The sequence below is a fragment of the Pipistrellus kuhlii genome, unplaced genomic scaffold, assembly GCF_014108245.1.
Source record: "Pipistrellus kuhlii isolate mPipKuh1 unplaced genomic scaffold, mPipKuh1.p scaffold_m20_p_18, whole genome shotgun sequence".
NCBI classification, from domain to species: Eukaryota; Metazoa; Chordata; class Mammalia; order Chiroptera; family Vespertilionidae; genus Pipistrellus; species Pipistrellus kuhlii.
Window position 1 is genome coordinate 8,206,885 of NW_023425493.1, and position 7,782 is coordinate 8,214,666.

The following is a 7,782-nucleotide window of genomic DNA, read 5'->3' on the forward strand; positions in this document are numbered from 1 at the left end:
GTGCACAAGTGTTCATGTAAAAAAAACATTCAAACTTGTAAAGAATTTTTGTGAGTTTATTTGAGCCAAACTGTGGACAATTGCCAGGAAGCAGGATCTCAACATATCGGGATAATGCTCCAGAATGGCAGTTTTTCACCTTGCTTTGTACATTACCATCAAAGGAGGGGATGAAGTAATGAAATCCATTGGTGATAGATTGGGGAGGCGGGAGAAAGCAAAGCAAGGGAACCTCTGGGATTGGATAAAAAGTAAAATGATAGACACACACTTGTTTTACTTAAGAGGCTATGCAATGTTTCCCAAACTTCTCTCGGGATGAGAATCACCTGGTGGAGTTGTTAAAATACAAATTCCTGAATCCCAACTAAGAAGTGCTAAACTAGAATTTTTTGGAACATATAGGTAAGCTTAGAGCACTAGTTAAGTATACAATTTTATCTGTATGTTCCCAAAAATTCTAGTTTAGCACTTCCTTTTTTTTTTTCTTCTTTTAAAAAAATATATATTTTATTGATTTTTTACAGAGAGGAAGGGAGAGAGATAGAGAGTTAGAAACATCGATGAGAGAGTCATCAATCAGCTTGCACACCCTTCACTGGGGATGTGCTTGCAACCAAGGTTCATGCCCTTGACCGGAATCGAACCCAGGACCCTTCAGTCTGCAGGCTGACGCTCTATCCACTGAGCCAAACCGGTTTCGGCTAGTTTAGCACTTCTTAGTTGGGATTCAGGAATCTGTATTTTAACAACTGCACGAGGTGATTCTCATCATGAGAGAAGTTTGGGAAACACTGGGCTATAGGATAGTTAACAGTCAACAACTAACTTGATAGCAATAGCAATTAAGGAATTTGTGGTCTCCGTCCTGGTGCCCAGGTGCATGTGGTTGTGCCCTGAGGAGTCTGGGAAAGGGGAAGTTACAAGTTACCCTGACATTTCACAGGATAGTTCTTAGATGCAAAAAGACAATAGACTCAATAAAGATCCGAAGTTGATCTTTGTCAAGGAAGATACTGGCCTAGGACATGACTACCCACTACAAACTGCTTTTTAATGAAAGGTTTTTAATCTTAGACCATCCTGTGTGGTTATTTACTAGTAGGTCTCCACGCAGGCCTTCCCTAAGTTAGCCAGGTTAGCTATCAGCATATGGCCCTTCTTTTGTCCGCACAAATATGTATTGGAGTTTGTGCTTTCAATTCTTTTGGGTCTATACCTGGAAGTAAAATTGCTGGATCATGTAATTCCTTGTTTAACTTTATGAGGAATTGCTAAACTTTTCCACTGTGGTTGCACCATTTTAACTTCTAATCAGTAATGTATCAGGGTTCTATTTTTGTTCTTTTTTTCGGAAATATTTTAAGTTGATTTTAGAGAAAGGAAGGGGGAGGAAGAGAGAAAAAATCGATGTGAGAGAGAAACATTGATCAGTTGGTTGCCTCACACACACACCCCAAATGGGGATCAACTCTGCAACCTGGGTATGTGCTATGACTAGGAATTGAACCTGCCATCTTTTGGTGTACTGGACAGGGTTCCATTTTCTTCATGTTCTTCTTTTTTTAAAATATAATTTTACTGATATCAGAAGGAGAGGAAGGGCGAGGGAGAGATAGAAACATCAATGATGAGAGAGAATCATCCACTGGCTGCCTCCTGCACGCCCCCTAATGGGGATTGAGCTCACAAGCTGGGCATGTGCCCGTGACCTCCTGGTTTGTGGGTCAGTGCTCAACCACTAAGCCACATTGGCTGGGCCATGTTCTTTTTATAAGCTACTTAAGTCAATATAATTTTCAGATCCTTCCTGAACAGCTGGAAGGAAATTTCATTCCTTCCTTTGCCCTTCACACCTACACCAGGACTGTAATGAAATGCAAGAAGTGGTGCTGGGCCCTTTGGTCCACACAGATTATCACTGAAATGTTCTTTGCTGCTGTCTGACACCTTCATGGTTGGCAGCTTTCTCTCACCCCCTCTTGAGACAAGGGACATTCTTTTTTTCTTTCTTTCATTTTTTTATTAAGGTATTATATGTGTACATATCTTACCAATTCTCCTCCCTCTCATATATTCCCTCCCTCCCCGGAATTTTGCCTCCATTGGTTATGCTTATATGCATACATACAAGTCCTTCGGTTGCTCTCTTATCTCCTCCATAAAGGGACATTCTTGTAAAGCAGAGAATCCCAAGGTTTGTATCTTCTACTCCCCACACATTGCTTGTAGCCATTCCCCTTTGAGGTTATGTAAGCCCCCAGGTCTACCAAAGACCCCTCTCTCAATCCCTGAAAGCATTTTGCTCTCTGGGAGCAAGTCTTATTGCCCTTCCTGTTTGTTGAAACCCCCCAATTTCTCTGAATAATTTTGTGCATCTTTACATCCTCAAACAAAAGACCGGAAATCTTGCAGATAACTTCTGCTTTTCTGCCAGCCACATACTTTCCCAGAAACAAGCAAGCCCTGGGTCACAGTAAGTTACCTGGTCAATTGAGCAGGGGAAGGAAATGGAGAAATTTTAGGAGGAGGGCAGAATTCATACTTCAAAAGACTATCCAGACTAGTAAACAGATAGCAGAAAGGAAGGGGGAGGAAGACGGAGGAAGAGCCTTTTCTACTAGTTCTGAGAATTCTGAATGACAGACAACCTACTTAACATTCTTTTGAGCATTTTCATCCACTGTTTCTGGTTTTATCTAGATGCTTGGTGCTGTCCAATATAATAGCCATATGTGGCTGTTTATATTTAAATTAATTATATCTAAGTAAAATGGAAAATTCAAGTCCCCAGGTATACTAGTCAAACTGAAAATATTCAATAAGCACATATAAATATCGTATTGCAGAATGTTCTATTGGATGTCATTGCTTTGGTTCACACTTACTCGTCTGAAATCACACTCCTCCCCACACACACCCGCACCTGCTTATCACTTCCTCTTTAAAAAAAAAATATTTTATTGATTTTTTACAGAGAGTCAGAAACATTGATGAGAGAGAAACATCAACCAGCTGCCTCCTGCACACTCCCTACTGGGGATGTGCCCACAACCAAGGTACATGCCCTTGACCGGAATCGAACCTGGGACCTTTCAGTCCACAGACCGACGCTCTATCTACTGAGTCAAACCGGTTAGGGCTTATCATTTCCTCTTATTACCTAGCTCCCTCTCCTATATTTTCCAAAACACCAAACCCACGTTGCTGTTGGATATTAAAATAAAAGTATTTGCTAAAGGTTTAGCAATAGCAGAGGACAAAGGAAAATAACTGAAAAAGAAATAGCAGGTGTCGCTGTTGCTCAAATTCACTAACCTGCAGGTACAAAGTGTAAATCTAACCGACCGGTAAACTGACTGGGCCTCAGTTCTGCAACTGGTGGGTAGAGAAATATTTTAATAGTTACCTTTTTATTCAAGTGTTAACAGATTTTGCGTATTTGTCATGATGCTCTTCTCTTCTAATTAAAAGCACCGTGTAATAATAGATGGCGAAAAGTTTAAAAATTAAAATCAAGTATTCTTATATAACTAGAGGTTTATTTTCATTTCAGAAGCAATGTTTCCCTAGTGCCTGGACTACTGCTCTATGGTGGATCTTCCTCTTGCTTCTTTTCTCTTTCTTGCTCAAGGTCTTGAACACTCTTTCAGGATACCAATGCAAATACTGAGACCTTGTGATATGATGAGAAACTTGTCCCTGAGTTTTCTAAATCTCTCCTTATCTAGACTGGCCTATGGCCTTTTTCCAGCGCCAGAGACGCCCCTTCATCTTTCACAAACAAAAGGGCAGCTTTTCTGTGTGAAGAACGTTGTCATTCTTCTAAAATGCTGAAGCAGTTCCTGGGAAATTTCCCGTTTATAACTGGCAATTTGTCTTCCTCCTTCATGCTGCTTTTTGAATTTCCCCATGTTTTCCAGATTTCTGTGTAATATTTCCTTCACAGATCCTACTTTACTTAGTTATCCATGCTTTTAGATATTTGCATGTTGGGTTTATTTTCATCTTACTACAAACACAGAGATTAGTAACTTTGCAGGCACTACTCATTATTTCCCTAGGACAGATTCCTAAAAGTGAAATCATTTGACCTGTAATAATTTAGTAAATATTCCCTGCTGGCCCACAGGGGAGAAGTTTACATTCCCTTACCCCTCCTCTCCCACCATGGATGTTGGCCTTGGCCAAATGACTTGCTTTGGCTAGTGAAACTTTAGCATATTTGACACAATCAGAAAACTTAGATATGTGTCTGCATTTGCCCCACTCCCTTTTGATAAACAGCCATGAAGACCTTTAGACGAGGCCGGGGGTGGGGGTGGGGCGGGTGGTGGTGGTGGGGAATAGGCTTGAGTCCACCTATAACCTTGGGTTTACCAATAACCTAGCCCAGCTTCCTCCTTCTAAAGCAGAGCCACCCAGTTGAGCCCATCCTAAATCAGCCAAACTGCCATCCACCTACAGAAGCAGGAGAATGAGAAAAAATATTGTTCACAGTGAATTTTAGGATGGTTACACAGCATATTGTAGTGTCCAAATAATGCGTTTTTCATATTAAGGTTGCATTCAGTTACAGGGTTTCCCAAATGTTCTTGACAAGGGTTCTAGACGAAACTTAATGGTTCTGTTTCCAGAAAACTCCAAGACAAATCTTTACTGTGACTAAAGAATTGTCTTATATTATTTTAGACTATTCGTTTGTTGTTCTTCTTTTTTTTTTTTTTTAATTTATTGTTGATACTGTTACAGATGTTCACCACCCCCTCACCTGTTTCTCTCCTCCAACCACCCTCCACTCCCCAGCCCCACTAGGCCTTTGTGATGTTATTATCTGTGTCCATGGACTATGAACATAATGAGTTTCTGTTCTTTAATCTCTCCAGTCCCTTCCTACTCCCCTCCTCTCTTAGATTTGTCAGTCTGTTCCATGTGTCTATGTCTCTGGTCCTATTTTGTTCACCAATTTATTTTGTTCATCAGATTGGACATATAAATGAGATCATGTGAAATTTGTCTTTCCCTGCCTTGCTTATTTCACTTAGCATAATAATCTCCAGGTACATCCATGCTGTGTCAAAGGGTGAGGGATCCTTCTTTTTTTATAGCTGTCTAATATTCTGCTGTGTAAATGTACCATCTCTTTGTTATCCATTCGTCTACTGATGAGCACTTGGGCTATTTCCAGACCTTCGAGATTGTAAAATAATGCTGCTATGATCATAGAAGTGCATATATTCTTTCTGATTTGTGTTCTGGGATTCTTAGGATATATTGCTAGAAGTGGGGTCACTGGGTCAAATGGAAGGTCCATTTTTAATTTTTGGAGGAAACTCCATATTGTTCTCCACAGTAGCTGCACCATTCTGCATTTCCTGTGAACTAGTGTTCCCTTTTCTCCACTTCCTCACCAGCACTTGTTGTTTGTGATTTATTGATGGTAGCCATAGTTCCTAGTGTATAAACTTTTTAATGTATTTCTAGATCCAATTTGCTAAATATTTTGTTGAAGATTTCAGCATCTATGTACATCAGCAATATTGGCCCATGATTCTCTTCCTGTGTAGTGTCTTTTTCTGGTTCTGGAATTAGGAAAATTCTGGCCTCATAAACTGAGCTTGGAAGTCTTAACTGTAGTGAGTGTCCTGTGGGACCCAGTGGTGTAATCTCTTTGATCTCCTGAGCTGGGTGCTGTAGGAATGTCCCTTATGTAGCCCCCCCCCCCCCCCCCCCGGGATAGCTGAGTTTTGATTGCTGTTGTCCAGATAATGGGTGGGCTCAGCTCTTGAGTTGACTAATAGTGCGGCTCAACCCCGGCAACATTGTGCAAATTGTTGTGCAGGTACTGACAGAACAAAATAAGACAAAACAGGATCAAACTGAAAACAAAAGAAAATATGAAAATCACCATAACCAACAAAAACAAAAACAACAACAACAATAATGCATAAGGAGAAAAAAGAGACACACAAAAAATAACAAAAAATGCAAAAAGGATTAGAGGAGAAAAAACAACTGAAATAAAAAAGAGAGAACAAGAAAAGAGAAGTAATAAAAATTTTAAATAAAATAATTTTAAAGAGTAATAATAGTAAATGATAAAATATAGGATAGAAAAAATAGGAATAAAGAGAATAAAAAAGGAGAAATAGAATAAGAGAAATATGAAAAAAGAAGAAAAATGGAAATAGAAAATAAAAATAAAAATAAAAATAATTTTTTTTTTAAAGTCGAGTGTCTCCTCTATGAGCTGCTCTCACCTTTCCCCACAAAACTGTACTCAGCAGGGCATCCAGGACCTGGCTGGGTGGTTTAAACAGACTCCCATTGCGGGTGATGCCCCTAACCTATAGAAGGGCAGTGGGCACACTTCCTCTTCCTCCCAGGGCTGCACAGGCTGACCTCACTGGAGAGCTCAGATCTGCTTCCCCATGATGCAGCCTCAGAGCCCAGCACATGCCTAGCCCTGGCCAAAGGAAGTGGGTGGGGAAGTTGGCACTCTAATCTTTTCTTGTGGCCGGCCTCAGCTGGGTGGGCCCCTGACCAGGCTCCCATCAGGCCAAAGGTACACTCTTCTGCCCGCACCTCCCCCCCGCGCCAGCCCCAGACACACACACCTTCAAACTGAACAGTAGGAGTGCACATTTCCAGCCCAGCACCATTCCCCTTTGCCTCGGATCACAGCAGGATGGGGCAAACCCAGGAGTTTAGTCGTTGAGTGGAAGGTGGGCTGGAGGTGTGCAAGATTGATCCTCTTTCCCAAGCCACACATTCTAAGTCTCTGACAGGTGCTTTACCCAAGGTCCTGTCAGAGAATAGAAGACCCCTCAATGTCACTGCTAGGTGTATCAAGCAGACCCTTCCACCAGCCCCAAGTACTGGCGCATGGCCCTTCCTGCAGTCCCAGACCAGAGCTAACTTCCTAGGCTGGTGTTGGAACAAAAAAATCGCTCTTTGCCTGGGATGATGTGGTTGGAGTCTCCCAGGTGGACCAAATCCTCACTGACTTCCACCACCCACATGGGCCCCCTTTTCTTCTCTGTTACCCTGGATAGGGGATCCTTGGCTAGGGCTGAGACCCTACGTTCCGTGATAAAATGAGCAGAAAAGTACAGTAAAACAGTTGCTATGGCCATATTTCATAGGTACAAAAAAATAATTTAAAAAGCATGACATGTATAAACAGACATAATCCAAACTGCTGGAAGTTAAAACTAAAATATGTAAAATGAAAAAGAGTGGGTAAGATTAACAGTGTATTAGACATTACAGAAAAAAAAAGATTAGTTAACTTGAAGACATAGCAATTAAAACTGTCCAAATAAGATACAGAGAAAAAAAAAGTGCAGAGTATTTTTGGGCTGTGAGATAACTTTCAGTCAACTAATACACATGTAATAATTTGATTCCTTAGAGATGAAAAGAAACACAAAGTTTGAAGAAAGAATGACCTACCCATAATTTTATCAATTTGACGAAACATTTTAAAGAAATTATTTAGTGTGCTGTCAAGATGGATTGGAATGGGTAAGGCACAATAATTGATAGGAAAAGGGGGCCCATGTGGGTGGTGGGAGTCAGTGAGGAAATTAATGTAAAGACTAGTACATTAATTCAGGTTAGAGATAGTGGTAATATGGTAGCAGAAGATACGGAATGTGATTATGGATAGAAGAGATGTTTAGAATGAAGAATAGACAGATTTTGAAGATAGATTAAATATTGAAGTGTGAAGAGTGTGGTGTCTGAAAATTTTAAGTTATGACAGTAAATACAGGGTTG

The 7,782-nt window shown here is 40.6% G+C and overlaps 1 long non-coding RNA gene across 1 annotated transcript; it reads left to right on the forward strand.

The window, feature by feature from the left end:
• Nucleotides 1-243: 243 nt before the first annotated feature.
• LOC118721414 lies at nt 244-1,104 on the forward strand. The gene is made up of 3 exons (XR_004988734.2): nt 244-273; nt 424-427; nt 843-1,104. It is a non-coding gene; the product is annotated as an uncharacterized LOC118721414 (long non-coding RNA).
• Nucleotides 1,105-7,782: the final 6,678 nt, after the last annotated feature.